Source organism: Tyto alba, unplaced genomic scaffold (genome assembly GCF_018691265.1).
Source record: "Tyto alba isolate M040663 unplaced genomic scaffold, T.alba_DEE_v4.0 Super-Scaffold_48, whole genome shotgun sequence".
Lineage (NCBI taxonomy): Eukaryota > Metazoa > Chordata > Aves > Strigiformes > Tytonidae > Tyto > Tyto alba.
In genome coordinates, this window is record NW_024881324.1 from 8,513,135 (window position 1) to 8,531,399 (window position 18,265).

At 42.8% G+C, this 18,265-nt stretch overlaps 1 protein-coding gene across 2 annotated transcripts in view; it reads left to right on the forward strand.

Annotated features, from left to right (window-relative positions):
* The window catches only part of JARID2 (jumonji and AT-rich interaction domain containing 2), a 223,709-nt gene that overhangs the window by 102,774 nt on the left and 102,670 nt on the right, over window positions 1–18,265 (forward strand). The gene's annotated exons all lie outside the window — the stretch shown is intronic.

Consider the following 18,265-nt stretch of genomic DNA (forward strand, 5'->3'; position numbering starts at 1 on the left):
CTATTTTTGTCGTGGCTGCACAGATTTTTCAAGTGTTTCGTGCTCACTGCACGAGGGTTTCAGTCAACACTCCCCAGCAGGCCATGTTGAAACGAAGTGCTCAGTGGTAGGGTGGCGTAGAGTCTGGCTTCACCCAACTCCAGCTTGGTGAAACCTCTTTTCCCTGGCCGTGTAGATGGTACCCTAGGCACGGCGTAAAAATTGCGACAGACGGGGTAGAAATGCCTAAGTGCAGCTCAGCCGGGTGCTTCAGCTCAGCGCCGTGCATTATTTGCCAAAAGCTGGCTGTGTGGGGGAGGCAGCAGCTGCCAGCAGGCCGACCGTGTCCTCTCTGGGCTGAGGCCACGTCTCTTCTCTTCCCACTTGAGCAGATGAAAACCCAGCAGCCCTCAGGGACGTGCTGTTGTCTGGGCTGCGCCGTTATGTGCCCAGAGCAGTGTGTGCCTTCTTCCTCCCTGGTACCAACACGCAGGCTGGGCCACCACCCAGCCTTTAATTCTGAACAAGAACGTAGCCCTCTTCATTCACTGTGATGGTTCAAATATACTGGTAACTTCATGTCTTTCATTTCTGAAGGCTGCAATTAAATACTGGAAGAAGGTTTTATGCTAACGTTTGTCTAGGGAGCTTTTCACTCCATCAGTGATGTGAAATTGCATTTGTTGACGGTGGGTAATGTCTGTCTGTCTCCTAAGCTTTAGTAGAAGATTGTAAGTGTGCCAAGGACCCTTGTCTGTGTAAGTGGATTTTAAAAATGCATTTACAGAAACAGAAATACCTCTTTCAGCGTTGCAATATTTCCCCTTTACATTCAGAGTAAACAGCCTTTTTGGCTAGTTTTAAACTGTGATTAAATATAGATGTTTTCAACTAAAAGGTTCAGAAAATAAGCATTTGAGCAGATTTGTCATGGCACTCAACATCACTTTCACTTTGGTGCTTGCTGTCAAGTGAATTTAAAGATTAACAAATAAATAACAGGATGCTGGGGTTGGGCTCCACTGAAAATTTCCAAATCTCTTTTCCTTTCTTTGTTTTTTTTTTTTTTTTAGAACAGAATTAATTTTCGAGCCTGCCAGGGACTTGCTTGTTCATTGGCTGACACAGGCTCTTTTTGCCTTCTCCATCATCATGCCTTATAAAAATTCTGCCGGCCAAATTACGCCCTCAGTGTTCTCTACCCAATTTGATTATGTCCAAATTGTGCTTCTGTCCTAATACAGCGTTTGGCAAGACTGCCAGAAAATTTTAGCTGGCATGACACCCATCATCCTTTTTCTCTTAAACATAACAGAGGTGGATATTTTTTGTAACCAGAGAAACAGAGGAATTGTGTAATTAATTTTCTCTAAAACTTCATTTCATGGCCGTCTAAGGAGAGTCGTTATTGCCCCTGAGTGCATTTCTAGTCAAAGTAATTCTAAAAATAATCTCGCCTCCCTGCATATTGCTAATTGTAGGTAATGGAAAGTGAAAACGGCAGTGAAGAATCTGCAGAGGCGTGTGCATGATCTGTAAGAGACTGAGTTATTGTAGGCCTAAAATAAATAAGGTGAGGAAGGGTTGGAAAGAGTTCAGCAGTGGCTGATGGGTCTGGTCCCCTCCTTTCACCTCCTGTCTTGTGCTGTTTCTGCCATTTGCCTGCCCGTGCAGTACAGCCAGTTCAGCGTACTAATGTGGCAGAAAACTAGCCCAGAAAAACTGTTTTTAAAAAGAAATAATTTTCTTCTAGTTTAATGAGCTACACGGGTTCGTCAAGAGGTCGGATGAGCACCAAGTGGTCATTTGGTGGAAATGAGGGGCCAGAGTACCTTGACTGAAAGCTGGAGGGGAGGAGGAGACAGGACTCATCCCTTTTCAAAGTAGGAAGTTGCTCGGTTAGCACAGTTACCTTGTCTAACCACAGCCTTAGGATTGGCGCAGTCATCTCGTCTAACCACAGCCTCAGATGCTAGAAGGGACGACAGTTGCCAGAAATATGAGCAAAAAAAGATGCAGCTTAAAAATTCATTGAAAAGTGCTTCACAACTGTAGGTGTGAGATTTATGTATTTCTTGAAAAAAAAAAAAAATAAAACCAAAGCACACAACCCCCCTCCCCCCCCCCCACTGATGTAGTGGTGAAATTCATTGCATAGACTGTCCATGAAGCAGAACTTTGCCTTAACCCCGACAGGGGACAAACATTTTGTTTTCCTTGACTTGGGATCAATCTGCATAGCTGCTGCCTTGGATTTATTGTCTGTATCAGCAGTCTTGGGAGCACCCTTGAGTGCGGACAGGCAGGCTGTTTCATTCTGTCTTTGGCAGCCATAAAATCACCATCCAGCCTATATTTGCACCCTGGCATATTTTTGGCTAGCATGTCCAGCCAAAAGGATGGTGGTGGTTTTACCTCGTAGGATTGCTAGCTAGCTCTGTCAAAAATTGTACTTTTTGTCAAGTCTACTTTGCTTATTTTAGAAGATGTAATTTACGCAAAGCTTCTTTTTTGACTGTAATATTAAGTGAGATGCATAAATTTGAATTGTAACTCAACCATATCTTTGGTCGGCAGATAAGTTTGAATTTGTTAATATTTTTTTTTTATTATTATTAGATTTTGATTGGGATGTTAAAAACCAGGGAGATCTGCTTAGATCATTGTCATCCAGACTGACAGGGTGGGGTAGATGAAGTTTATGCCGGTGATCTGCTGAGATGAGAACTGATGGTTGGTGCTGGCCACTTTCTCAGGCTGTTAAGGTGTGTTAAGTGGAGATAAAGAGAGAACTTGTGGTTTACATAGAAATCAAAACAAAATTAAACAGCTGTTAAAGGTAGTGTAAATGATTGAGTTCCACACCATTATTTATCTGGTGGATTGTGCTATTGAAAGGGCTGGAAAACTTGCACGAATTGGGAACACAAAATGGAGAAGGCGGCAGCAATCTAACAGTATGCTCAGAAAAAGTCAGCACAGTGCTTCTCTGTTGCAGAGCAGTAATTCTCAGAGGGCATGGGAGTGGTGGAAAAAGGTACTTCCTTCTGTCTGTCTGATACCCAATGTTCATCATCATTATTATTATTTTAGTGTTTATTAAAATGTTGTAATGGAGATCAAAGGTCTGCAGGTTGGAATATGTAGCTGCTGTTGTAGAGAGGGTTTAAATTTTAGTATTCCTGTTGCTCCCCCATTGCCCATGATTGACAGAAGGAAACTGTGCATTAAATAACTAGTGTTTTTAATTTGAAGGACAGACAATAAAGGATACAACCAGACAAGCAGCAGGGAAAGAAATATTCAGTCATTGAAATAGCATACTCTATTTTGTTAAGAAAATAGGAATGCAACAGGAAATAAAATCAGTATCACAAGTAAAAGCGGAGAGAAGTTTCCAGTCATACACACAGGCTGTGTGATAGTTTACAGCAGTCAATCGCAGGGAACTGTATTTTCTGAAACTGTGTTTAGCTTTCAATAAGCTTTTTGCTAATTATTTTCACACTGTAGATTTGAGCTATTAGTGCAAGACTACATTTTGCGAAGCACTTTCAGAGTATTGGAGAGAATACACTTTCAGCCTTCAAAGGCCTGTCTTGGGTCTTACAACCTCCTTGATGTGAGGGGCATTTTAGAAATGGCGTGCTGTTTGAAAGAGTGAAAAGAGTTTGAGAACTATTTGGTCCAGCAGGATGTTCTTAAGGCCATTAGGCTGTGTTTAATCAGAGCAAATGTCATGTGTGCTCTAAATCTTATCGTGTCAGCCCTGGCAGTAAAGTGGTTTTAAAAGAAAAAGTAGAGATTAGTGACAGATGGCTGTAACTGCTGATGGGCACAGCAGCCACTTCTGCAAGTTACCTGACAGAGCTGCCAGTGCATGTTACTCTTCACCTCAGGTGCCCTCCGCTACCTGTGTTCCCAGGCTTTGGCTTGTTAAGCGTACAGGTTGCCAATCTAAATGGATTTGGGGATCCTTGTAGTGACATGGAGTAAACTGAAAACACCAGTCTATTGGTATCATGTTATTTTTAGGTGTCATCAACCCATGTTTGAACATAGAGTTTCTGCCGTGAAGAACAAGAAAATCAGTCACCTTTTTGAGCAAGGAAGCTCTTCAGGAATTGGTTATGTTCATTTCATGGCTCATAACAGACCGGGAGATTGGTCCATGCTCTGAGCTCATGCTTCCGCGTTTTGGTTTGGTTTCAGCTGGATCCTTTTGATTTAAAATCTCCAAGAAACCGTTCTGGAATAACTGCTGTCTTTCGATAGCTGATGGTGTTGAGAGGTTCATCACATAGCAGATACTTCCCAGAGCTTGTGCGTGAATGTTTTCCGAAAAATAAATATAGTTTAGCACATATACTGTTAAATCATAGCAGATTGCTCTACATCATCATAAATGTGCATGCATTTTTACATCTTTGTTGTGTGTCTGACTAGTAGAGATTTATTACATGCAGTTAATGTGGTGTTGTGTCCAGAATTGGTTGAACACACATTTTCAATAACTTGCCTTTGATGTACTTTATTTCCCAATTTAAATGCATTTAATACCGTGAAGGGAGTGTCCGGTCATAGGTGTAGATCTAGAAGCCTTGTGCTTAGGGTGACAGGGGATGACAGTGACAAGCTTGATTCGCAAGTGTTGTGTCTGGTACCTCTGAAGGAGTTTCCAATTCCGAGAGCTAAAGGCAGCTGAATTTCAACCCTTACCCATCCTCTTTTCCCTCCTCACAAGACTGTTAGTGAGCATTGCAATTGCACTTGGGACCGTATGATGTTTCAGATCTGTCCACTAAGAGGCTAACTCATTCCAGATAAGCCCTGAACAGGCAACATTCATTTTTTACTTTGCTCAGAATTTCCTGTGCTTTGTTCTGCATCTGTTTGTGAAAGAACGTGTTATCTTTGAAAGCCTTCATCTTGTTTTCTTTATTCAAGCTATACACTAAAATGGAAAAAGGGAAGAGCTGGAAGGAGCCCAGCTGGAGCAATCTGCCAAGGATCCCACAGAGGGACAGAGCTGGCAAACTCCTGAAGCCTCTTCAGCTGACCTCTGGTGCAATTTGGGAAGCCAGGAGATAAACTACTTTTCCTTCAAAAGATTTGGCCTCAGCCAGCCGTTCTGAGTAATACGCAAAGACCACACCAGCATTTAATTGCATTTTTCTCCTCCTTTGCTCATCCCTCACTTAGCTGCCAGTAGTGGCCAACCTTAAAAATATTTCAGTTCAGCCTCTTTGTGTGCGTGCATGTAAACAGACGTGTTAGAGGTAAATCACACCTTGACATCTCTGTCTCAGCCAGCTTGCCTCTAAAGCAGGTTCTTCCTAAAACACATCCTTCAGACTGGTTGTCTCCTCCTGTGCTGTGAAAGGTGAAAAGCATTTCATGGCCAACTGTTTTTAAAGATGCTGTGTTTACTGTGGCTGCAAAGCACCCCAGTGTTTTTATGTCATGCCTGCTCTGTATGTGGAGAGATGGAAGGAAGCTTAAAAGTTATGAAAATGATACAGAGGGAGTACAGATTTTACCTTTCTTCACAAGGTGGGGATTTTCTTTCCACTTCAGGGCAGAAATGCTGTCACAATGTTAGCAAGAGGGTGCTATGATAGAAGCGTGTCCACTTATACAGGACATTGGGAAGAGGCATCTGGGTTGTATGGACGCATGTTAGATGCAGGTGTATTGGATGGAGAGGGCTGGAGAGGAATTTCATCCCCTTCTGTTTTTTCCCTGACCCCTGCTCCCTTGCTGTGATGTTGGGGTCTTGTTTCAGAGCCTCAGGCTCTCTTTCGTGCTCTGGCTTCCAATGCCAGAAGAAAGTGGTGGGGTTGCCCAGAGCCTCAAAACTGAAGCAACATATGGGCTGGGGCAAGGTGTGTTCCTGTTACACAGTGTGCATGCAGGGCTTGATTTCCCTTCCCTCCTCTTGGTTCCTCTGGTGTGTCTGTCCAGGAACATGTTTCTCTTCTAAGGGTCCCAGCTCTTCTCTCTAACGTGACAGTCTACATGACAGGACAGTAAGCAAATAACTTCATTGTTATGCCAAGATAATAAAATCTGGTGCTTTCTACAGTAGTTGTTCTGCCTCTACATCTCCTGGGGTCAGCAGCGATTACCTCCAGGCGGAAGCCATGAGTAAGGGATAAAACTTACCAGAAGGTGGCTTGAATTCCAAATCTTCTTGAAACACAGTTGTCACTACTCTTCTCCCCGCTCCCCAAAATCAATTGAAGGTGGCCTTTTGTGCAGCTACGAGGTCTGTGGTTAGGGAGTGCTTGTCAGGTTTTATTTAGCTGGAAACCTGTCCCAGATGCTTTACCTCATCGCGTTGTCCTGCAGGGATGAACTTCAGATGCCAGTTTATATTTACCTGGAACTGACCGTCTCTAATTGAAATGAACAAGGCTGTCTTATCTAAGTAGATAAACACAGCCCATTTTCAATTGCAGATTTAAATGCACCCTTTCATAGATTACCTTTGCACAGTATGGCAGTGCCCTTGAATATTTAAAGTCTCATTAACAAGAGACTAGAACTGAAGAGTAAAAGTTCTTTGTGAAAGAGAGATTTTTGAGCTGCAAGCTGATGTTGATCTCTCCTAGACTAGAGGAAGACTGTTTGGTACAAAGTCCTCTTTATGCCAGCATGGAAGGTGCTCCAATAAAACTGGCATGCAAAGTCTTGAAGGTTGATTAACATCCAGAGCATAACACAGGGTTATATACAAATGCTGTGCTCATAAAGTAGAATAAATGAGCCGTTGGTTAAGGCATTGCTTAGTGCAGAAAACCACCTTTCTTTCTGTTATGGATCTAGGCGTCTGACATTAACAGCCTGGAAAGCAGACTTCTTTTAGAATAGTTGACCGACTGGAAAAAGGCGCTTAAGAAACTGTCTGCGTACTTGAATACTGGGGTTTGTGGGGAAGATGATTTTGCAGTCCTTCAATTTCCCTGGCATAGTTGGATGTTGAGATGGTGTTGGATTACCATCTGGCTGGATCAAAATTATAACTGCTAAATAAATTTCTATTTAAAGCTTCTCAAATCAACTTGGACTCAGTGGGGATAGTGTCATGAAAACTAAATTTGCAGGGAAACTTGGAAAGGAACAGACTGCTGAGAAAGACGGACTGCTCTTCAGTTTGTGCTTTCTTACTTCCAAGGGAAATTCTACCAGTACAGATGAAGAACTCAGAAACTTTACCAAGGTTTTAGGAAAGTAGCTTTCAGCTTTTGTCCAGTGACTGCTTTCCCTCCTGACCTAGGTTGACCAAGTTCTTCAGGCATCAGGAACCAGAGAGTAGACTGGAGGAGATAGTGCTTTCCATGCCAGCTCTGTTTCCCTTTACTCAGCTTGAAGGCAATGGAAAAGTACTGTTTTGGTGTCTTTTTGTCATGAGAAGACTTCAGTCCCCTAAAGCACTAAGCATGACAGGGAGGACCTCACTAAGCTTTTGGTTTGTTTTCTCTGAAATTGAGTGCTATTCTCCAGCTCAAAGCAAGAAGTTAAGGAAAGGCAAGCACTCCTCGGCCCCAAGGTTTGGGAGCAGGTGGTAGTGCCAAGTTCATCAGGATTCAGAGAATTCTTCCAGTATGAGGAGGGGGGAATTGCCCTCTATAGGGGCCAGATTATGTTCCAATGTGGCCTGTTAGGAGCAGAAGGATATTTTGGACGGCAACACTTACTTTCATAGAGGACGTCCTGCTCTGACTCAAGTGGGGACATGTCAAATGAACATATGACTTCAGAGGAATTAATCTGTTAATGTGTAAGAAACTTCTATTGGTGATGTCAAAAACGTGCCCCTTATTCCCTCAGAAGCTTATAGGTCAACTGAATGGATGTACCATTTTGAGGAAGAAACTGAGTAACAGCCGTTGAGCAAGACTTTAACACAGAGCTTATGCCTTGGTCAATGACAGGATTTCATTGCAGGAGCTCACATGTCCATTGGAGAATTTAAAGAAATATGCTGGCTTGGTATTTAGTTGCAAACTACAGTGAAAAACAAAAGGAAAGCTGCTGGAACCTTGCAGATTGCAGAGCTTCCCATGATGCACGTCTTTCCCCTCGGAATTCAAGTATGATCTATGTTTAAGACTACACAAGCTACAGTTTTACTTTAAGTACTAACCAGAGATGTGCAACAGATGTGGCTGAACATATTTTGTGCCATCTCTAGAAACAGAGTGCCTCAAACCTGCGTAGGTCCCTGAAACACTGACACGTGGCTTCCTTCTGAATTGCAGAGAAACTGCTCCTGGTCCAAATCTAGCTGCGTCTGCTACTGGTGCCTGTCACGAGGAATATTCCTATTTATACTGCTTGCTCTCTGTGAAATGTTGGTCAGGATTTTTATCTTATGATTGCACATAGGACAAATAATTCTCAGATACTTCCCTGTTAATTGCTGACAATTAAGAGTACTCCCTCTCTGTTTGCCTAGGCTCTTCATCCTTTGTCATCATCCTTTTTCCTCCTGCTAAATCGGAAGGAGGAAACTGTGTTTTCCTGTTTCTCTGTGTACTTTTCCTCTCCAACTACTTGTGGTTTTCATTCTTGGTCCTCTTATTTTCTGTGCTCCCTTTGAAGCGGGAGGGTCTGTTCCTGCATCATGCCATGCCACGAGGACAACTCCAGGCTGCTTGCTGCAGGCACAGTGTTACAGCCATGGAGATCACAGATTTCTTTTTTTTCTTTTTTTTTTTTTTTTTCCTTCTTTTTCTCCCCCTTTCCTCCCACAAACTCCTGGGCCATCCAGCCTAATGTGAGAGCAGATTGGCCTTAGTATTTGGAGAAAAGATCTATAATAAGCACTGGGGACATGCTGGTAAAAAGCATCAGCATGGTATACCAGCTCAGTTGGAATACTGACTGTACATTAATTCTCTAACTTATAATTAGCTATATTAAATTCCAATTTTCTGAAAGGAACCATTATCAAATAACACTCTGTTTGAAATCTCAAAGAAACATAAGGAATGAAAGCTTAGTCCTCTTACGCTTTCATCTTTCAGAAGCAATCCCTATCTCAACATCTTGACCTACATTTTCTTTTTACCCTCTCCAAGAAACATTGTGTGGATTTAATGTCTCAGAAGGGAGGTAAGGATTTTTTTTAAGCATGTGTATGTGTTGACATATAAAGTTTGGGGAAAACAATGAGGCCTTCATGCCCCCAATGATTTTTTTTTTTTTTTTAAACTTGAAAGTGTTTCCCATAATGTCTCTGAGGCAGACTTTAAGTTCACAAAGAAATTAAATGTAAAAAGCCCACCCCATTCTTTTATAAGTGGTCCACTTTTATCTATCTAGCTTCTGGCAAAGCCTTTCCTGCTTTTACATACAAGTAGAGGAAAAAAATTGGACTCTCCTTCCTTCTCTTATCCTACTTGCCACTTGGGACCCAGTCATACATTTTCTTTTTACCATTCAACAGGATGGGGGTGGTTTTTGGGGGATCGGGCATATTTTTCTGTTTTTCAAATGATGTGTTTCACATTCATTCTTGCCCTTACTGTGTAGCCGTTTGGTGTTACTAATAAACAGTTTTACATAGGAGTTAAACCTTGACCTGGGTGGCTTGAGCGTGCAAAGACGGAAAGGCTGTCAGTGCATCAATCAGCTGGCACAGGTTGGATGCTAATTGGGGTTCCAGCTTTGATGCTGACAACGATGATTCCCGCTCCGTGTAGGGCCCCTCTCCCAAAACGCAGCGCGGTGTACCTGTGGTGCTGCTTTCCCATCCAATCGATCCATCTCAGGGGGGGTAGCTCCGATACCCACGGTGTGGTTGACACCATCCTCTCAGCCTCATCCCACCACATATAGCCATGGTTATAAGGCAGGACGTTTTCTCCCATGGCAGGATAAATGTTGCTGTAGCCTCACCCTGCATGGGGACAGGAAGAATTCTTCTCCCGTTTGTTCGGTATGGTTTTGTTTGGTGCTTTCTGGGGGGCTGGGGTTTGTGTGTTAGCCCTTTGAACATACAAAACGCTAAATGCATGCTAAGCATTAATACTGCTAACACTAGTCTTTGTAGCTTTAGTTAGGCTTGGTAGAGATGCCTTGAAACAGTGTGGAGAGAGAATGTTCTAACTCCAGGAAGACTTTTGTTGTCTGAACTGTTTCAGTTTAATATGTTTCTTTAGCTTTTTACAGGGTACTGTAAATGTACAGAGGGATTCCAGTTGTCATTTTAGTATCTTTTTTTTTTTTTTTTTCCTCCAGTATTGTCACCTTGAAAGAGAGTTATGCAGTGGTTTTTTGAATATCAATAATGTACTTTTGGCCCTAAATCAAGTGCGTGGTTTGGTTTTCTTTTTTTTTTTTTTTTTTTTTTTTTTAAAGTAATACAGTGGTGAACTTAAGCATACACACAAGTCTCTTGGGTATATTTTGAAAGCTCACTTACTGTTTTCATCCTGCATTTCTATGCTGTTTCACTGCACGCACCTCCCACCCCCTTACACTTATTTCTCTGATACTGTACTTAAAGCAAGAAATGTGCTAAGGGGTATCAGCCTTCGGTTACATGAATGGATGGAAGGAAAATTGTACAACGAATTTTTGGGTTTTTTGGGGAAAAATAATCTCTGTTCTTTAAAAATTGCAAGATAGTACTTTATCTCCTTTGCTTATTTGGAAAGATAAAACTGTTAAATGCACATCCCTGTATAGTCTTGATTGTATAGGTGTATGTTGAGGGTTGGTACAAGGTTTCTATTAAGTCAGGAAACAGCTAATGTTGTTTCACTTCCGCTTCTGATGCCCCAAAATCTGAGCAAAAGAAGTCAATAGCAGCAGTGTATTTGCATGGTGGTGGTATTTTTTTAACTCTACCAGGGGGTGGTGTGTCGGGAAGTCTCCTTAACATTTCAGAAACCCTTTTTCCAGCATCAAGTTTTCAAGTGGCTGGCTCCCTACCCCAGCTCTCATCTCTTCCCCCTGTGGTTCGCCTGTAGAGCTCACAAAAGGGAGGTGAAAGTAAGGTTAAGCTGCTGGTCTCAAGAACTAGAGATGGAAATTGCTTGGCATATGAGGAGCGCTTCCTTAAAGGCTGTTACAGTGCTGCCGTTTCATATACCGATATATCGGAGATCTGCATTGATGCTGGTGAGAATCAGCTGTACCCCCAGCTAAAATGAGAACGGTCTCCACGTAAACTCTGGCATGTGGCTGAAGTTTACGTGCTCTGATGCCTTTAAGCTTGTGTCGCTCTTGCTTTGGCCTGTGCGCTGCTCCAGCCGTGGAATCCTCGCAGCTCAGCTGGTGGCCAAGCACGGGCTCCTCCTGCTTTGTCCCCTCACCTGCTCTCCAGTCACTGCAGCGCCGGAGCCGGTTGGGAGGGCAGGGATTTCTCCTAAGCATCTTCCAGCTACAAATTTATTTCCCAGCGTGGTTTTGGGTTTTCTTGTTGGTTTTTGTTTTTTTTGTTTTTTTTTTTTTTTTAATTTATTTTTCCATTGCACGTGCCCAGCAGGTGGAGAGCTGCTGTGCATCGGAGAGATGTCTGCCAACCCCTGCCACCACTGTGGGCATCGTGTAGGAGATGGGCTGGGATCCTTACCTCAGGCAAAGGCTTAGTGCTCAACACAGGTGAAATACGGCGCCTGCACACACCTGTGGCAGAACAATTTGTTCATTCGCATCGGGTTTTCATATTGTACTCGTGATTTCACTTTGTGGCAGTCGGTGTAAACGTTTTACTGTCACTGTCATGAGCCTCTTCTCCTCTGACAATAAGTCCGCAAACAGATTACAGGGGGATGAGTCAAAACAGCAGAGGAGCTCTTCATCCTGAGCATGAGTTGTACTCCTCCGACTTTTTCATTCACTCATTTTCCTGCCCCCATTAAAAAACAAAACAAAACAGAAAACCACAACAAATCTTTTCCCCTTGGGAAGGGGTGAATACAGTTCTGCAAGTACAGATTTCACAGAACAGTGGCGTTTTTGGTGTTTTGTTTTGTTTTGTTTTGTTCTGTTTTTTTTTCCAGTAACCTGTTTTTGAAAATGTTTGAAATATGTCTGCTTACTGTATGGAAAAAAAATTTTTTTGTGGCCACATTCGTGTTTCATAGATTAAAATAATGCCAAGTATTTAGAATATATATATATATATATATAAAATAAATTTAGCAAGCTGGTTGTAAAACCAGTGACAAGGAGGAAGACTTCCCAAAAGCTCAAAGGCAGAGTTTTGGGGGCTTTCCAGGTGTTTGAGTTTTCTGTGTTGCTTTACGGTGCCTTGTAGCTGCTTTCTGTGAAAGAGAGGAAATAAATGTTGTACTGGGTAGATGGTGTTAAGTGGAAGGGTCCACTCCCGGGTAAAGCTGCTGCTGGTTTTGCACCGAAGAGAATTGCCTTGCCCTACTAGCAGTGAGGTGCCTAACATTGTGGATGAAATTTAAGGTTACAGACAAAAGCCCGGGAAACCAATGGCTTAAAAAAAAGCGTTTGAGAATTGCTCAGGCAGCTTTCTTCCCTCTCCTCCTCCTGGAATGTCACAGGGCCTTATGCTGACGTGGTTGTCAAGCCTACGTTAAGGCTCTCACCAGTTATGTGAGCACGCAGGCTGGCAGGGAATGGAAAATTTGGCTGCAGGCAGTGCCAGCGCATCCCTGGCGTTGCGGGAGGCAGCCTGCCTCCCCGCCGTGCGGAGCTGCCGGCGGTCCAGCCGCGCTGCCCCCACCTCCGGGCACAGGGGAGGGCTCTCTGGCATGTTGCTGAAGAGGCTAGGGTGTTAAGTTAAAAGTGTCTAAAAAAAAAAAAATCTGTGGGTATTTAATTGCTCTAAACATGGAGCTCATAATTCAAGTGCTTAGTAGAAGGAGGTGGCATGCCAGGTGGGGGGGAAAAAAAAAATCCTTGTCAGCAAAAGAGGTTGACAGCTTGACTCCTGGAGCTGTCTGATGGATGATCTCAGAGTTAGGGAGGGCATGTTCACTAAAAAGTTATTGAAAATGTGGAGTGAAAGTAATTAAAATGGTTTAATTCAAATATATGTCATAGGTAACTGGAGTTCTTGTAGAACATCTAGTATCTAGCTCAGTTACTTTTTCCCAGGACAGGAGGAGGACTTTCCCCTTCCTTGTCTTTGGCTGAAAGCTCAGAGCATCTCTATTGAAGAGAGGGCTGAATCCATACCCACATCTGCTGGCTGTGTGGGAGGGTCACTGCCGTTGTGTGGCCAGGCTGTGTGTTCTTGCAGCAAACAAGATTTTCATAGCTTGTGTCACATCAGGGGAAAAACTATTTCTTCTATCTGTCTGGAGGGCTGCCCGTGCTCCTGGCAAAAGTCTCGAAAGGCAAATCCTCAATGGGATGCATTAAAATATCAAATGGGACTATGCAATTAGAAGTATGCCATTCGACGTTAGCCTGTCATGGCTTTTGTCACGCAGGGGCAGAATTAGAGACAATTAAGCAGGGGATAACCTTCCCAAGAGGGATTTCTGGCACTTCCCTCATCTTTTCACCATCCTTTTTCCTATGGCATGCTGCTGTTGTAGAACCCTCCTCCTGTTACCGAGTCTGGTGTCTTGCTCATTTTTGAGGTGTATGTAGGAGTCGAGTCCCACATTTATTCCTCCGATCATTTAGTTTAATTTGGATCCTCCAAAGGGCCGGCCTGCTCCTTCCCCGCTGCTGCCAGAGCTGCCTTCATGGGGGGAAGGTGCTGGCTGGTTGTGACACCGGCTCCAGAAAGGAGCTTTTTGTCATCTCCCGCCTGCTGAGATCTTAAGCCCGTCCTGTTGGTGTGGTGCCCCATCGCAGATCAGTAGGAACCGTGCTTCCTTAGAGGAAAGTGTGTAGCAAATGTTCATCAAGATGCTGTTTTGCAATTGTATCCGATTTCATGCGGAGACGCTGGTTTTGAGTTATATGGCCTGTGAGGGTTTCCTAGAAATCCCAACAAATATAGCCAAGCTTCGCTAAGCCTCTGGGTTTTAGCTGCTCATCTCTCCCTTTTCAGCCTCGCAGGTATTCACTGGTAGCAGCAGTGAGACATTGCATGCCATTTTATTTCTCTTGTTTTATTTGCACATTCATATGTTGTATTTTCTTCCAATTAGCAGGCTCTTCCTTGCTTCACCATGTTTGGCTTCACCTTCTTTCTTCCTCCTTCATTTATACTCCATGGAGAGACAATTGCTAATTTTTACTTTCTAGTGTAGAATAGCTGTTGTCTGGAGACATGCTCTTGGCATAGCTTACCTTCTCATGTTACTTAAAATACCAGAATCTCTCTTTTTTTTTTTTTTTTTTTTTCCTCCATTTTACTAATCTGTCTGGTCCCTTGGTGCCGAGGTGTGGGTGTTTTTGAAGTGTGGATTTATTGTTCCTTCATCCATCCATTCCTAGTGGAAGCTTAACTCTGAAACTGTATGAAGTATATCACTGAGTGTTAAAGCATATCCCTGTGATGCCAAGATGGGGGGAAATAGCTGCTTAAAAAATGGGACTGCGAGTGGTGTATTACAGTTCAGATGGATCTGTAAAAGTGCTTCAGAGGGAAGAATTGCCTTCCCTTGGTGATCACATATGGGTGACAAAGACCTAAAATGCTGACTAGCTTGCTTTACTTAATTCTTATTTGCCAGAATAATTCATGCTCTCTCCCTCACATGAGGGGATATTTGTGAAGAAGCAGCAAAAATACTTTGGAAATGGGGTCAGTAGCTTTTCTCCAAATAACTGTCAAATAGATACAAACCAAATGAAACTGGAAGGAACAAAACATTTTAAAATTAAATGCTTTCTTTCATAGGCATGTCGAGGGTTTTCTTTACTCTCTCCTCTCATGGGATGTTACCCCATTGGTTCTCCATTCAGCCATAAAATTCCCCAGAAAAGGCAGGATAAACAAGACATGATGGTGTTGGCATAAAGAATAATTTATTTGTATGTCACTGACAGTTTTGTTAATACCTGAGAATTTAGACTTTTCTCTCTCTAGGTGGTTATGCTGATTTTTCTATCGCTGATATTCTTGAACTAAATAGAGATAAATTACACTTATGAACCTGCTTGTGCCTGTATTTTCAAATAAAATGCACATTTAACTCTGTTTCCAGATTGCATATATTATTACCAAACAAGAAAAGATGTCCTGTAGGACAGATGTCCCTGGCATAGCTGCAAATCAAAGGGCACTTGTTCTCCTCAGGGAGAAGCAAAGCCACTCTGTCCAATTCCGAAGTCGACATGAGGTGCACGCTACTAAGGGATTTTTAATAACAACCCCACGTCTCACGCCATGCTTGCTGTCTGTACGCTTCACTGCGGAGGCTGATCTCACTACCTGTATGTTACAGGTGGGTGAGCTGAGGTGCGTGGAGGGGAGGTGACCTGGCCAGGGGCACCCGCTTGGCAGTGGCTGCATCTGGACAGAGTCCAGGCCCCTGCGTCCCAGCCGAGCTCCCTTCCCGGGGATGGCGGTCCCTTGCTTCTGCAAACACCTCTCCCTGAACAGCAAAGGTCTAGAGCTTGCATTCGGAATCCTCGGCTTGCTCTGAAGCTTTCTGACTGCAGTTGGGGGGGGGGGGGGGGGGGGGGGGGGGGGCTGGGGACAGAGCTGGATGCAACCTGCAGACATCACTGTGATTCCTTGGCAACACACTGGAAGAGTACATGGTGCTCGTTTCCCCAGCGCTAACGGGGAGTGCTTACAGTACTGTAAAATTCACTGTGTTTCTGTTTGTCAAAACTTAATGACCTTTACACGGCCTGGTACCTACTTATTAGAAAAGCTGCTGTTCTCCTCTTATCATACAGCTCCAGGGGCAATTGGTAGCAGCTTGATAGCACAATAGTACTGATCTAACAGATAGGGAGCAGCTGGTAGGGTGGTGGCCATCAGCTCTCTTTCCTCCTCTCTGTTCTGCTTCATTCAGGACAGCCCTAGCTTTTGGGTCTCAGGGCAACTGTTCCTTGTGTTTCCTTCCCCCTCCCCCCCCCCCCCCCAAAAAAAATTGGGAAAATTAAAGGTAGCTCTTTGTGGTTTTAAGATCTTAGTCAGCTCTCTGCATTTGTAGGAAGGGGATTTAGGAGAGATCTATCTGTTCCCCCAGCTTTTTTGGAGTCAGTGTTACTGGTGCTATTTTTTTCACCTGTGTATGAACACCCACCCTGCTGCTCAGGCTCTTTGGTAATCCTGTTCCCTCCCTCATCCAGGCCACACCACCATGGAGCTCAGGTGAGGGCTTCTTTTCTGTTTTATGAAGAATAAAGTGTCAGAAGGGGTTGTGTGATTCCCTGGGGGAATCAGGGGTTTGGAGGTTTCATTGTGTCCTTAAAAGCGGAGAAATGTCTTTTAATCAGAGAGGTGGGTCCTTTTGAATAGATATTTTTATTTTATTTTTTATAAACCTAAAATAACAGAATTATAGAATTCAGGTGAGGTTCCCCTCTGTATATGATTTGTTGCAGGCAACAGTTTTGGCTTGGGTTTGGGTGTTGATTTTCTGTTTGTTTTTAAATTTCTTCCAGATGCATACTCCATAAATAAAACTGAGGCTTGAAGTATGTCCTATGGCCTCAGGTAGTTTCCTGGGAGAATTAAATTACATTAACTTCTGACTGTTTTACTCTTGTTTCTACCACCCCACCCCCATCCCATCCAAACTCCCCCAAACAAAACCAAAACAAAACTCCCTTAAAAATGTTTTGTTGAAACAACAGAATAATATAATTTCAATTAATGCTGCTAACAGGTTCTCGATAATGGGCTCATATGCAGGAAACAGTCTCGGAAATGTCTTTGGTTGCTTAATATCAATTTTGGATGGAGATATAGAGAGAGTAAGGAGCTTTTTTCAACTTGTATTATTTAATCAGTTCTCTTTGGTGATCTTGTCTTTTGACAGGCTGACAAACACATCTTGTGCTGTAATGTCATTCATGCTTGGCTTCCATAGTAATGTTGTATATCTACATATAGAAGCACTCTTCTAGTCATTTATGAAGACTGTACAAGCTATTTGCTAACAGTTTTTGGCACAACAGTACCGCTTTATGTGTGTGCTCCGTTATGTACCACAATCAACCTAATGTCCAGTGGCTTGTCATCTGTAAAGCCCACATACCATTAATTACCATCATGGTGGCAAAACAGAGCATTGTGTGGTATAAACAACGACTGTTCCGTGATGTGTTTTTTAATTTAGAGACAGAAAACTGTCGTGGTTTTGCGTTATCAAATGAGATCAAAATAGCATTTTCTTTATGACAGCTATCCTTAAAAAAATATGCAGGGAATTGGTTTCTCTTATCCTAGAGAAAAATGTTTTGGTTTGGTTCTAAATTATATTACTATAATGAAAACCCAGTTCTTTAGTCTCTAAGACAACCATGGTGTGAAAATAGGACTTATTTTCGAGGCGTGTTGTCTGTTTAATATGTAATGTGATACCTTGTCATGCTGTGACAATGTGACAGATGGCATTTGCACTATAAAACTAAATTATCCTTTGTGCATAGCTATACAACAGTTAAATACAGTAACCCTGTACAGTATGCTGATTAATGCAGGCTGCAGATGTTTTAGAGATACCGGTATGCTTTAACTTGGCATCAAATGATTAATGGTTTTATTTAACGTGCCTACCAAGATTTTGGTAGTGTTTCAGCACACAGTCTACCATGTAAGGGCGTTTTTGATGGCAGATAAATTTGGGGTTACAGACAATGGAATGTGAATTTGTATTGCTTTGCAGCTGTTGGTCTGCTACTTCTGGAAAGTGGGTGAGGACTGTTCATTAACAATACTTTGCAGGTAAACTTGTGTGTAAAGTTACGGCTCATAATAAACAGTTAAGCCTTGTAGTTCTTAAGTTGAGGAAAGCCTGAGGTGTAGGTGAGCCATCAGTTTATATGTAGATTTTCATACAGAATATTACCTGTGTGAAACTAAGGGCCAGAGTAAATACTTAAAGAGCTCAAGGTAGTAACTTTTTTCCCCTCTGTATTTTAGGCATAGAAATCATGTTGGTGGTCTTTCACGATGTGATTATACCCAAGAGTTTGTTCGTGTTCAGGTGGCACAGACCTTTCAGACCATGGTGTGGGATGGTTAACCCCTTAGCTTTCTAACATGACAATTAAACCCCTTGCTTTCTAACATTTGTAGCAGCTCTGCTGAATGGGACAGTGCAAAAAGAAGAAAATCACTAATTTTTTTAAACAAAGCTTTCCTGTACAACTGCAAAGGCTGCGCAGCTGAAGTTGGGACAGGCATGTTACTCTGTAAGCGAACAATCCTTTA